Below are 13316 nucleotides of genomic sequence, written 5' to 3'. Positions count from 1 at the left end.
TTCTGAGAGACCAAGGAGGGAGGATCACTTGAAGCCTAGGCAACATAGTGGGACCTCATCTCTATAAAAAAGAAAAACATTAGCTGAGAGTGGTGGTGTGCACCTGTGACCCCAGATACTCAAGAGGATAAGGCAGAAGGATCCTTGGAGCCCAGGAGTTAGAGGTTGTCGTGAGCTACCACCACTGCACTCCAGCCTGGGTGTCAGGGTGAGACCCTGTCTGTAAGAAAAAAACAGAAACAACTCAGAGTTGTGTAGAATCCTTTCACCTTCTCACACCCTACTCTGGCCTGCAAAGCACATCCTGAACCTCACAGCCCTCAGTGCCATGCCTGACCTCACCCACTGCATTTCTCACCTGGACCCCTAGAGTAGTCTCCTCTGCACCTCCCCGAATTCTCTCTTGCTCTCTTACTGTCTGGTCTCCATTCAGCAGCCAAGGAGAATCTCTGAAAACACAAATCACTTCTGTGCTCAACACAGCCTACGTCTTCCCATCCTGCTTAGAATAAAACCCTGTCCCTTATGGCTGGACCTTTCTCCGGTGCCCCCCTCTTATCACTATCTGATCTTCTAGAATGTCTACCTCATTGCTTGCTAGTTTCTGTCTCCCTCGCTGCTGTCTCTTCAGCACCCACCTTCCTGAACCCAGCAAGACTCCATGAATATCCGCTGAATTAGTACCAAAAAAGGACCTCCATGATAACATTTAATTTTCTATCAATTCAAAGGACTTCTTTTCCACATCAAATATTTGAACCTTAATTAAATTCTTTCTGGAATTGACTCTTACACTGTCTATCCTGCTTCTTGATTTTCCCTTTTCCTCATGGAATTTCACAATCCTCCCACCTCCCAGGTTTAGCCTCTGGAAAACTCTAATCAGAGTGTCATGGAGACTGTGATGCTGCCAAGGTCTCCTCCTTCAGGACAGAATGACTTATTCCCCCTCCCCACCTCGTGTACCCCCTGCTTCAAGATTCTAACCCCTGCTTCTTAAAGTCATGCCCAGGATTGCCCCAGGCAGAAGACAGCCACCTCACCAAGCTCATGCCCTCTTCTTGGGGCAGCCCACGACCAGTGGCTGGTCCACAAGGATGTGAAAGGCCCAGTGCCCTCCCTCCTCAGGACGTCGCTGAAGGACTATGGGGTCTGGGGCCGCACAGAGGAGGTGCTACTTTCTGCTCCCTCTTCCCAATCAGGGGACCATTTGGTCTGGCTTCTGGACGATGGCTGCGTAAGTGGTAAATAGACAGAGACGGGGGAAGGCAAGGGATTTTTAACTAAGGAAACTGAGAATGAAAGACCAATGACAGAAAAGTATAGGGTGTGTTTGGGCAAAACCAATATAGGAGTTGACTGTGGGTGGAGAGAAGGAAGTACAGTGAGGTATGTGACAGACAAAGGTCTACACGGAGGCGGAGACCAGCTCACGGTGGCCTATGAGATGCCACAGCTGTTATTCAAAATGGCACGACAGGGCCTTGGGGAGGGAAGGAGAGTGGCTTGCACTGTGTTGCCCTCCATCCTTCTGGCCGTAATCCTTCAATTCAGACTGTCGGGTTCAAATGGGAGCTGCTACATTCTCACAGGTCCCACCTCCTTGACCGCAGTGATTACCAAAGAGTGGGCACCTCACGTGGCTGGGCCCTGATGCCAGACTTTGTATTGCTACTCCAATCTTGATACTTCTGATTAGTTTATTTGGGTTTTGGATTTCTTCCTGGTTCAATCTTGGTAGGTTGTACATGTCTAGGAATTTATCCAGTTCTTCTAAGTTTTCCAATTTATTGGCATATCGTTTCTCATAGTAGACTCTAAAGATCCTTTAGCTTTCTGCGGTATCAGTTATAGCGTCTTCTTTTTCATCTCTTATTTATTTGAGTCTTCTCTTTCTTAGTCTGGCTAAAGGTGTGTCTATTTTAGTTATCTCTTCAAAACACCAACTTTCTCTTTCCTTAATTTTTTTGTATTGTTTTTATAGCTTCAATTTCATTTATTTCTACTCTAGTCTTTATTAGTTCTTTTCTTCTACTAATGTTAGGTTTGGTTTTCTCTTGTTCATTAGGCTATTTACTTGAAGCTTTTCAACCTTTTCGATGTAGGCGGTAATTACCATAAACTTTCCTCTTATGACTGCTGTCTCTGCATCCCGTAGGTCTTGGTGTATTGTGTTTTCATTTTCATTTGTTTTGAGAAGTTTTTAAATTTTCTTCCTAATATCTTCATTGACCCAATGGTCATTCAATATTGTTTAATTTCCATATATGTTTGTATATTTTCCAGTGGTCCTTGTGTTATTGACTTCCAGTTTTCTTCCTTTGTCAGAGGAATTATGTGAATATTGCAGACAATGCCATTGACGTTTGTAATGAAACGGGCAGGGGGCGGGGTGGGAATAAATATTGCGATAAAATATCTTTTCTGTCCTATGTGTGAAAAATGCACTTTTCATGGTGTTTAAAACCTCTCAACTCACCCCATGCCCTTATATAGAGGATGAGCGGTCAGATACCCTGATAAGCAGCCGTATCACGCATCATGTTCTCAGGGCTGAAAAACAGCAGTCTTTTCAAACTATCTCATCATGGCAAGAGTATTTTAACACATAGGCAGAGTCCTTGGTAATACACATCAGAAATAACAATATGAATACATTATATGCACATAATGTGAGTTTACAGAATGCTGGCACTTGTGTTACTATCTCATTTAATTCCATTTCTGTGCAAATGTCTTATACAATTGAGTCATCCTCTGCATTTCAGACATTTGAGGTGGGGGCAGGGATGTGATAACATACAAGGCCTATTTCTTTAACAACAGCGAATAGCATTTGTAAGGCAAATGCTATTTGTAACAAATACACTTAAGTGTATTTCTTTCTTTTTTTTTTAAGTGTAGTTGTTATACCTCATTTGATCCTTACAACCTTACAAGGTAAGATGACTACCTTTTCTTTTAGAGACATTTATACACCCTTATAACTGTCTTCACATCCTTGCTTTCACCTCTAGACTGCAGGTTCCATACGTTTTCAATGTATTGTGCACTATTTCATCACAGGGCTCAGTCACTATTTAATTGATTTTGATAGTATTACAATCATCCCCATGTTTGGGTTCAGTGAAGAAACTGACACTCCTCAGAAGGACTTTACCTGCCTGATGTCACACAACAGGTAGTGTAAGCCGTTGAGTCCACATCTTGTCACTGTCACTCCCTAGTCTGTGACACTGGTCACACATCAAGGCTGTCTGGCTGGCAAGCAGTCCCTTTATCCTGCTATAAGGACCAAAGACCTGAGAAGATTTTCTGGAGGGCTCTGTGTCATCGTGCTGGACTCAGCTCCCCTCCTGCGGTAGGTATAGATACAGACACGTAGGCACAAAGCGGCTGCCCTTGGCTTAGACTGGGCTCTGGGAACTCTGAAACCTTAGGGGTAGAGGTAGAAAACAAATTTAGGAGGCAGTAGGAGTGATTTGAAAACTACAACCACTTTTTTGTCTTCTAGGAATTGGAGACTTGGATTCCCCTTGGGTGAAAGAAAACTGTGAGCGAAAACTGTGAAGGAGTCTGAACGTAGGTATTTGGCTCCGAAGCTCGGCGTTCCTTTGTAATCTGTGTTATTGTGCACATAGATGCTCGGGGAGAGCGATGGCTTTCTCTTCTGGCAGAGGCTTGTGAGAATGTAAGTGGAAGCGCTTCTCTTCTTTCTTGGCATGGAGAGGACAGTATGTGCCAGCCTCCCTGCGATGTAACTGGCTTTGGCCTCAGGGGTGTGGGCAGACGTGGTGGGCACCTCCTTATGGGTCTCAGCACAACCATCTCTTCTCTCTTCCTTTCCTTGGAGAGAGCAGAGACCACATGTTGAAGGGCGCAGAATGGAAAGAGTCAGGGTCTCTGAGTCTCTGCTTGGGTTTGAGTTCCCAGGAGCAACCCAGCCTGTATGGAATTGTGACATAAGCAAGAAATGAACTTTTTTTTTTCTGAGACAGAATCTCACTTTGCCACCCTCAGTAGAGTGCCGTGGTGTTATAGCTCACAGCAACCTCCAACTCTTAGGCTCAAGTGATCCTCTTGCCTCAACTTCCCAAGTAGCTGGGAGCTATCGGTGCCTGCCCCAATGCCTGGCTATTTTTAGAAATGAGGTCTTGCTCTGGCTCAGGCTGGTCACGAATCTGTGACTTCAGGCAATCCACCCACCTCGGTCTCCCAAAGTGCTAAGATTACAGATGCCAGGCCTTCAAATGAACTATTGTTGTATTATCCACTGAGATGTTTGATTTCTGGTTATAGCAACTGATATTGGTTGCCCTGATTGACACCTCACTCTATGGATTTAGAGTGCACGCTACTACAAACTGTTCTACATATTCTAAAAAAACTAGTTTATTGTGGTGCAATTGACTTACCACAAACTACACTTCACAAATTTTCATAAGTTTCAACACAATTATATGCCCATGAAACCACCCCCACTATCAAAATAAGAAACATTTTCATCACCCCCAAAAGTCACCTCATTCCCCTTTGATACCCTTTTTCCCACCTTTTTTCCTCCTCTGCCCCATACGACTGCGGGTCTACTTTGTCACTGGGAATTACTTTCCATTTTCTAAAATTTTATGTAAATGGACGACTACAGTATGTATTCTTTTGTCTGGCCTCTTTCATTCAGCATAATGATTTTGAGATTTGTCTCTTTTAATGAGTATTTCAAGAGTTTATTCCTTCTCATTGCCAAATAGTATTCTATTGTATTGTAGACTATGGGCTGGGCACACGTTGTCTGTTTATATATCACCTGCTAATGGACATTGCAGCTATCCTTTGGGTTAACCCAAGGGTGCTAAAATTTTATTCTATACACTATTTTAAAAGTTTTATGGTGGTAGCACTTATCATTTATTTAGGCTTTGGTCCAATGGTGTAAGGTATAAAATGAGGTTAATATTTTTGCATATGGCTATCCAGTTGTTTCAGCATCATTTGTTGAAAAGATTATTCTTTCTCTCTGGAATTGCTTTGGCACCTCAGTCAAAAATCAATTGGCTGTTCATGTGCAGAGCTCTTCCTGGACTCTGTTTTAGTCTTTAATATATATCTTTGTCTATACACAATTCTACATTGATCACACTGTCCTAATCGTAATTTTCTAAAAAGTCTTAAAATCAAGTAGTTTAAAACTTTCAGCTAGGTTCTTCATTTTCAAAATTGTTTTGGCCATTCTGAGTCTTTTGTATGTCCACACAAATCTTAGATTCAGCTTGTAAATTTCTACCAAAAAAAAATCTTGCTAGTATTTACACTAAGGTGGGTCAGTTTTAGGAGGGCTGACCTAACAATGTTGAATCCCTCAATCCATAAGCATGTTCATGTGTTCATTTGTTTAGCTCTTTTGTAAGTTCTCTCTTTTGTGGTGCCTACTTTTCAGTGAACAGGTCTTATACAACTTTTGCCAGACTTAACTCTTAAGTAGTTCATATTTTTTGATATAATACTAAATGGCATATTAAAGTTATTTTATGGGGCGCCTGTTGCTAAATGGTTAGAGCACTGGCCCCATGCACCGGGGATGGCACCTTCAAACCCAGCCAGGGCCTGCTAAACAAATAAACAAATAAATAAATAAAAATAAAATAAGTCCAGGAGAAGTGGCTCATACCTGTAATTCCAGTACTCTGGGAGGCCAAGGCGGGTGGATTGCCTGACCCCTCAGGTTCAAGACCAGCCTGAGCAAGCGTGAGACCCCTGTCTCCAAAAATAGCCAGGCATTGTGGCAGGCACCTATAGTCCCAGCTACTTGGGAGGCTGAGGCAAGAGAATCACTTAAGTCCAAGAGTTGGAGGTTGCTGTGAGCTGTGATGCCACAGTGCTCTATAGAGGGTGACAAAGTAAGACTCTGTCTCAAAAAATAAATAAATAAAGTTATTTTATGGTTGTTCATTGACAGTAGATAGAAATAAAGTTGATTTCGATATATTGATCTTATATCCTGGTACCTGGCTACATTCACTTACAAGTTCTTGTAACCTTCTTACAGCTTGTTCTTCTACTGTTTTTTGACCATGTCATCTGTTAATAATGATTGCTTTGGTTCTTCCTTTTGTATCAGTATTGCTGCCTCTTGCTATAGCTAGGACCTCCAGAGAAAAAGTTAAATAGAAGTGGTGATGGCTCAGCGCCCATAGCACAGTAGTTACGGTGCCAGCCACATACACCAAGGCTGGCGGGTTCGAACCTGGCCTGGGACCAGCTAAACAGCAATGACAACTGCAACAAAAAACAGCTGGGCATTGTGGCAGGCACCTGTAGTCCCAGCTACTTGGGAGGCTGAGGCAAGAGAATTGCTTAAGCCCAAGAGTTTGAGGTTGCTGGAGCTGTGATGCCACAGCACTCTACTGAGGGGGACATAGTGAGACTCTATCTCAAAAAAAAAAAAGAAAAAAGTGGTGAGAGTGTACAACCTTGTTTATCCCTGATCCTACTAGGAAAGAATTCAGTCTTTTTGTGATTAAGTATGACGTTAGCTGTAGTTTTGTCATAGATGTCCTTAATCAGGTTGAAAAATTTCCCAATATTCCTGGTTTGCTAGGACTTTTTAATCATGTTTGCCTGTTGAATTTTGACAGATGTTTTTTGATGTTCATACAGTTTTTCTTTTTCAATCTTTCAGTATGGTAAAGTTGCTTTCCAATGTTAAATAAGCCTAGCATTCCTGGGAGAAACCCTATGTTATTATGATATGTTATCTGCTGCTAACCCCATTAAGTGTATTTTTTCATCTCCAACATTATTTTTTTATGAGTAAAAGCTTGACTTGGGTAAAGTCTGACTTGGGTCTTTTGTCTTCTGTTCTCCCCTGATCGCGCTCACACTTTCCTCTCCCTTCTCTAGCATATGGGGTATATTTATAAAAGCTGTTTTAATGTCCTTGTCTGCTAATTCCGTCATTTGTGTCACTTCTGGGTGTGCTCTTTTGGGTTACATTTTTTCCGTGCTATGAGCCACCCTTTCCTTCTTCCTTGCTATGTTTGCTTAGATGAAAGGTGAATTTTATCTTTTGAGCTCTGTTGTCATTGTTGCTGTTTGTTGGTTGATAGTGATATAGTCCTTTAAATATTTTTAACTTTGTTCTGGGGCTCAGTTAAGTAGCTTGGAAATGGTTTGATCCGTCTGAGCCTTGTTTTTCTTTCCTAGGTAGGTCCAGAGCAGCCTTTAGTCTAGGTTAGCTTGGCCTACCCATCTGAAGGCTCTACTTCACACTCCATGTGTTAGGAAATCTTTCTATTCTGACTGCTAAGAAGTAGTGTAAGCTTTGCAAATTGTTTCTGCTGCTTCCTTCCAGAGGTTCTTTTTCTGGAAGTTCTCTCACATGCATGAGCTAATTAGGACTCAGCTAAAGACTGTAGGAAAAGCTTTTGCAGATTGGAAGCTCTCTCTTTATGGCACTCCCTGCATGCCAGCACTGCGTCCTGGCCATTGGACTCACTGAACTCTTCAACCCAGGGAGGCCTCCTCGGACTCTCCCGCTCAGGACTACAGCCCGGCCACTGTCCCTAGGCTTGGTCTGGGGCAGCGGCAGGGCTCGTCTCATTTTCTTCCTTCATTTAAGGATTATGGCCCATTATTGTTGATTATTCCATGTCTGGAAATCATCACTTCACATATTTTGTCCTGTTTTTTAGTTGTTTTAGGCAAGAAGTGGAAATCCTATCTTTGTTCTTGGGAAATAATTAATAGTTGCTCATAAAAAAGAGAGCGCTGATGCAACTACAGAGTGAACAAAAGGCTCCTTAACCACCTGTAGGAGAGACTGACAGAGAGCTTGGCAGGTATTCACCATGGCCGGGACCACTGATGTCCTACCTACCAGAAGTGTCTGATTTAACATGAAAGACCACAGATGGCTCCTGTGGGACTCTGAAGTACCACTAGGACCTTAAACGGGGTAGGACATGTGTTTTCATAAGAGTGAATCTTCCTTCCATAAAATCATCCTGAGAGGAGATTAATTCCAAGATAAGAAATAAAGGCTGGAGAGGAAAGGCTGAAGGGAGAAAGCAGCTCTGTCTAGTGGCAGGAGACTCCTGAGTTAGTCTCCATGTTAAACACCTGCGTTCTCTGCATTCCGTCAACTCTTTGAGTTCTCTGTGGTTCTGAGGAATTTTTTAAAAAGAATATGTTCCGTGCTTGGAATGGGTTGGGAAAGGTGAGTGGTGCTTTTCCTGGCACTCCTCATTCCAACTGGCCTGAGGGAGGATAGCGGTCCAGAATTTCAGAGAGGGGATTCCAGCTGCAAAGGAACTCACAGACAAAGCCTCCCGGGCTGGAAACGCAGTGACCGTGATGAGTCTGCATGGGAGACCCTGGGCAGACATTTTTAGAAGCCTCCAGAAAGAAGCACCCCACTGTATGTGTGTGTGTATGTGTGTGTGTGACAGTCTTGCTCTGTGGACCCCGGCTAGAGTGCATGGCTGTGCCTTCCTTCTGGGCGTCAACCTCCACAGCCAATCAGAGAGCTCCTTTCCTTCTGGACTGCAGCCTGGCCAATCACAGTACGTCAGCTGTGAGCATTAGGGCTTTGCCTCTCCCGCGCCATGTGGTCTGAATGGGACCATCGCCTTTCCCCGGATTGCCCAGGACTCTCTGTTTATTGCTGAAAATTCTGCATCCTGTGAACTCCTTCATTCCCACCCGTCATTCCCCAGCAAATGGGACGGTTGGTCTCCCTAACCTTGGGTATCAATATGTGACTTCTTTGTTCCCCCAAAGCTTTTTTCAAGTGCATTCAAGGTTTAAGTCCATCTGAGGATTTGAGAGTGGCAGTGGTGAGTTCCAGATTTACCGTGCCAGAGCTTATTATCAAATCTTTATGCAGTTAAGCCTCCATGGTTTATTTTAAATGGTACAATGTTCATATTCTGAGGCAGTAAACATGTCCGAGCTAAATACACACAGAGAGTAGCATGTTTGCCTGAGGTGAATTGAATGAGATGCTTAACTGTTAGTCTTAGATGGGAAGCATACTTTTTAAATGGGGATTATTATTTTTTGTATGGGTTTTGGTACACGTTGCAAATAAATATATTTGCAGCAATGTGTATATACTTTATATTTGAAAAAAATTACTCACCCACCAGTAGCAAAATATACATTCTGGGTTGATTTTCCATTGCTGGCAGTAGGCTCAGTGCTCCATCCTCAGTCCTCTGTCAAGCCACACACGGGGCCAAGGGCAGAAGTTTGGGTCAGAGAATGCTGGAGTGAAGGCACAGATCGATGCTCACTGATTCACAGAATATTTGGAAGTGCCAGTGTGCCTATCAGCATAGGACTCTGACGGACATTAGGAAAGAGAGATTCCACCGTCTGTGAGTCAACACTTTGATTTATCATTATTGTTTTCTTTAAAAAAAAATTTGTATACTGGCCAAGTGTGGTGGCTCATGCTCAAAAAAAAAAAATGTATGCTCCCCAAAGAAGTGCACATATTTATGGGAATGGGCTTATCAGCTCATGTTCCTCCCCAAAACAGAAATAGAGCAGCAGGAAAGCCCTGGATCTAAGGGGAGGGAGGAGCCAAGCTCAGTGGCTCATACCTGTAATCCTAGCACGCTGGGAGGCCAAGGCAGGAGGATCCCTTGAGCTTAGGAGTTCAAGACCAGTCTGAGCAAGAGTGAGACCCTATCTCTACTAAAACTAGAAAAAACGAGCTGGGTATTTTAGCTAGTGCCTGTAGTCTCAGCTACCTGGGAGGCTGAGACAAGAGGATCAATTGAACCCAGGAATCTGAGGTTACTGTGAGCTAGGCTGATGCCATGGCACATTAGACTGGGCAACAGAATGAGACCCTGTCTCCAGGAAAAAAAAAAGAGAGAGAGAGAGAGAGAGAAGTGAAGGAAAGGTGCAGGGTAATATTAATGATAATAATTAACAATATTAGGGCAAAATGTATACTTGAAAGACTTGACAGAAAGGAGACTGATTGGGAGATACTATATCCTTTGAGGTCCAGCTAGAAAAATTAAAAACATTTAAAGACAGAGAACTTCACTCAAGGATGGAAGACCCAAGAAGCCAAACAGAATTTGGGGTAAAACTCAAATACTAAGAACTTCAGGAAGAAACTAAAACTTCTAGGCTAGAGCAACAGAGAGAGAAGATGAATACCTAGCCATCTGGAGTCACCTGATGGAAGCTGAATCAGGGTGGGCTTGTCTGGGGGGAGCTAAACCACGGAGAAAGCCCAGCCTAGGCTACAGACACCAGCCACTGGCTCCACTCCTGCCTGCCTTCCAACACTTGCCAGTGTTAGCTGGATCCAGGCAGCGCCCAGGAGCCAGGTACAGAGTAGCAGGTGGGCAAAACTGTATCTGAGAACAAGCAAGTCCAAGACTGGCAGGCTCCAGACACAGCTGTGACACCACTTCATGACTTATTCAAGGGCTGACTGCCTTGCCAGCAGTATGCGCTCAGTGCTGGAATGTTCCAGCCCTAGACTTTTAAAAATATACAGCCTTACACTCCCAACTCTGTTTTCCCAAACTATTAACAGAAATAAGTTTATGGTCTCTGTCATCCAGGTCTATTCAACAAATATTTACTGAATTCCTACTAGTTATGATGCCGATGATGGAAACAGGGTGAATAAGACCCAAGAGCCTCTAAGAGTTCCCTGTCTTACAAGAGAGGCTTCCACATGCACAGATGTTTATAAGGCGAGGCGAGACAAAAATCCCAAAATGAGTTTTATCTGGAGCCACCAGAACAACAAGGTGACTGAGTTGGATGATTAACGAAAAGAAAGAGGGGCCAAATCTTACTTCATAATTGGTTTTCCACTCTGGTGAGACACAGTAAGACTGAGAAATGGAGACTTGCTGGAGCTGAGGACAGGGGCCTGTCTACAACGGGGCCTGGTTTGGGTGCCCTCTCTCACTGAAGAGAGCCTGGAGGCTTGTGTCCGGCACGGGGGCCCTTGGGACTCTGGTCTTGCTTCAGGATCTGCTCATTTTCTACCACCCGTTACTTCAATTACCAGAAACCCCAGACTTTAGGTCAGTCTCATTTTTTACTTTGCTCAACAGGTTTTTTGAATACGTAAATGTTTTATGCCTCTAGTTCTTTGTTTATATTGTTATTTCTGTAGGAACAGCCTTCTTTCTTCACTTGGCAAATATATGCTTATCCTGCAGACTCAGCTTGCCTGTCCTGCCCAGCATGGGAGCTTTGCTGGATTCCCCAGCCAAACTGTGTTCTCGCCAGTGCTCCAATTGTCAGACCTCCAGATCAGCATTTACGTTACTATTTAGGATGCACCTGTTTACACTTCTGTCTCTGACAATGAACTAGTGGCTCTGTGAGGTCAAGGACCTTGTTTTATTTATTTATTTATTTATTTTGGAGACAGAGTCTCACTTTGTCACCCTGTCTGTACAGAGTGCCATAGCATCCTAACTCACAGCAACCTCAAACTCTTGGGCTTAAGAGATCCTCTTGCCTCAGCCTCCTGAGTAGCTGGGACTATAAGAACCCATCACAATGTCTGGATTTTTTTTTTCTCTGTTTTTAGTAGAGGCAGTGTCTCGCTGTTGCTCAGGCTGGTCTCAAACTCCTGAGCTCAAGCCATCAACCCACCTAGCCTCCCACAGTGGTAGGATTGCAGGCGTGAGCCGCCTCACCTGGCCCAGAGACCTTCTCTTGTTCATTTCTGCACCTCAGCAGAGGCCCTGGGCAGTGTGAAGTCTGGCCTGAATTGATCCTAGCTTTCACCAACTTACTGTTATTCCAGATCCCTCTCCTTCCTGACAATGCCCTGAAAGTGGGAGTCCTTCTAGGAGCAGGCTCTCATTTGCTCAAGCCAGTCAGCACATTCTTTTGCTCCCACTGAATCGAGTTGGTTCCAGAGTGGGCCTGTGATTTAAAGCAGTGCTCTCTGGATGAGTCTTACAATTACTGTCCAAAATTCTAGGACAAACGCTAAGGCTTTCTGCAGCCTTAGTATTTAAAGGCTAAACACTAGCCTTTTATCCACTAGTGAGGATAAAAACTAAGTAACCTCTGGCACTGTCCGCAGCCATTTTGTAACCCTGAGGAGAGCCAGCCTTGGGGTGAGCGCTGGCTGTGGAAGACACAGGGGGAGGGATGTAGTAACACTGGGAGTGGGTGGGGCTTGGATGGTGTTGTTGGACCTCTGAAGCCTGCGTTCTCCCTTTCTGCTGTGTGGAGTATGACAAAGCCTGGTGACACACCGGGTAACATCCAGCAGCATGGCACCACAGCTGCCACCCTCCTGGACCCAGTGCAGCTGGTCTCAGGGTCTCAGGGATGTGTCACTCAGTAGAACTGAAGGAGCTTCAGAGCTGCTGGCAGGGCTGGCAGCATGGGACAATGCCTGGGCTTTGTCCAGACCTTTCCCTTCTATTCCATGGAATAGGGTGCAGCTCACATCCCAGACCAGACTCTCAGGAAAAACCCACCTTCTCTTTTTTCTGCCTTCTCGGACTGCTAACCCACGCTTGTGCTGGCCATGCTTTCCAAAGCAGAAATCAGGGCATGTGGGCAGAGAAGCTGGAGTTCACCAGTCAGGGATATTTGCATTGGGGCCAGTCCCAGACACACAGGAGGGCTACACTCAGGGCTCACCTAAACTCAAGTCTGAATCAGAGCAGTCACACCACTGCGGGGGAAGAGCCAAGATGGGGGACCCCCATACTCCTGCCCCAAATCCCAGTGCTGAACCTTCACTGGGTCTGCCACTCCGCCACGTGACACGACTCATCCTGATGGTCTCAGTCCTCAAGTACAGCATCTTGGCTCTCAGCAAGGAGCTTTGACTTTGTCTCTGGCTTTAAATACTGCAAGCCCCATCTATCCCACAAAATGAGGGGCACCGCTGCCCCAGTGGCGCAAATCTACTGAGCAAACCTCTACATCCCACAGAGGAGCTCTGCTCTCTGGTTATTTAAAATTCGCCAAAGAATGAGTCTGCGATGGAAATATAAGAGACCTAGATTATAACCTAAGCCCCTGAGCCTGGTAGCCATACACACCCCACTCCTGAGTTCAGGCAAGGAAAACAGATAGTGGTGTTCTAGGAAGGAAGAAGAAAAGAGAAGGGACTTTTAAATATTTCTTTCTCTTTTCTTCTGCCCTTCAACTGATGAGTGGATAAAGAAAATGTTTTTGGCAGCACCTGTGGCTCAAAGGAGTAGGGCGTCAGCCCTATATGCCACAGGTGGCCAGTTCAAACCCAGCCCTGGCCAAAAACTGCAAAAAAAAAAAGAAGGAAAGAAAGAAAATGTTTTTTT

Source organism: Otolemur garnettii, unplaced genomic scaffold (assembly GCF_000181295.1).
Source record: "Otolemur garnettii isolate 467f Iridium unplaced genomic scaffold, OtoGar3 scaffold00017, whole genome shotgun sequence".
NCBI lineage: Eukaryota > Metazoa > Chordata > Mammalia > Primates > Galagidae > Otolemur > Otolemur garnettii.
Note: the sequence above shows the minus strand (reverse complement) of the source record.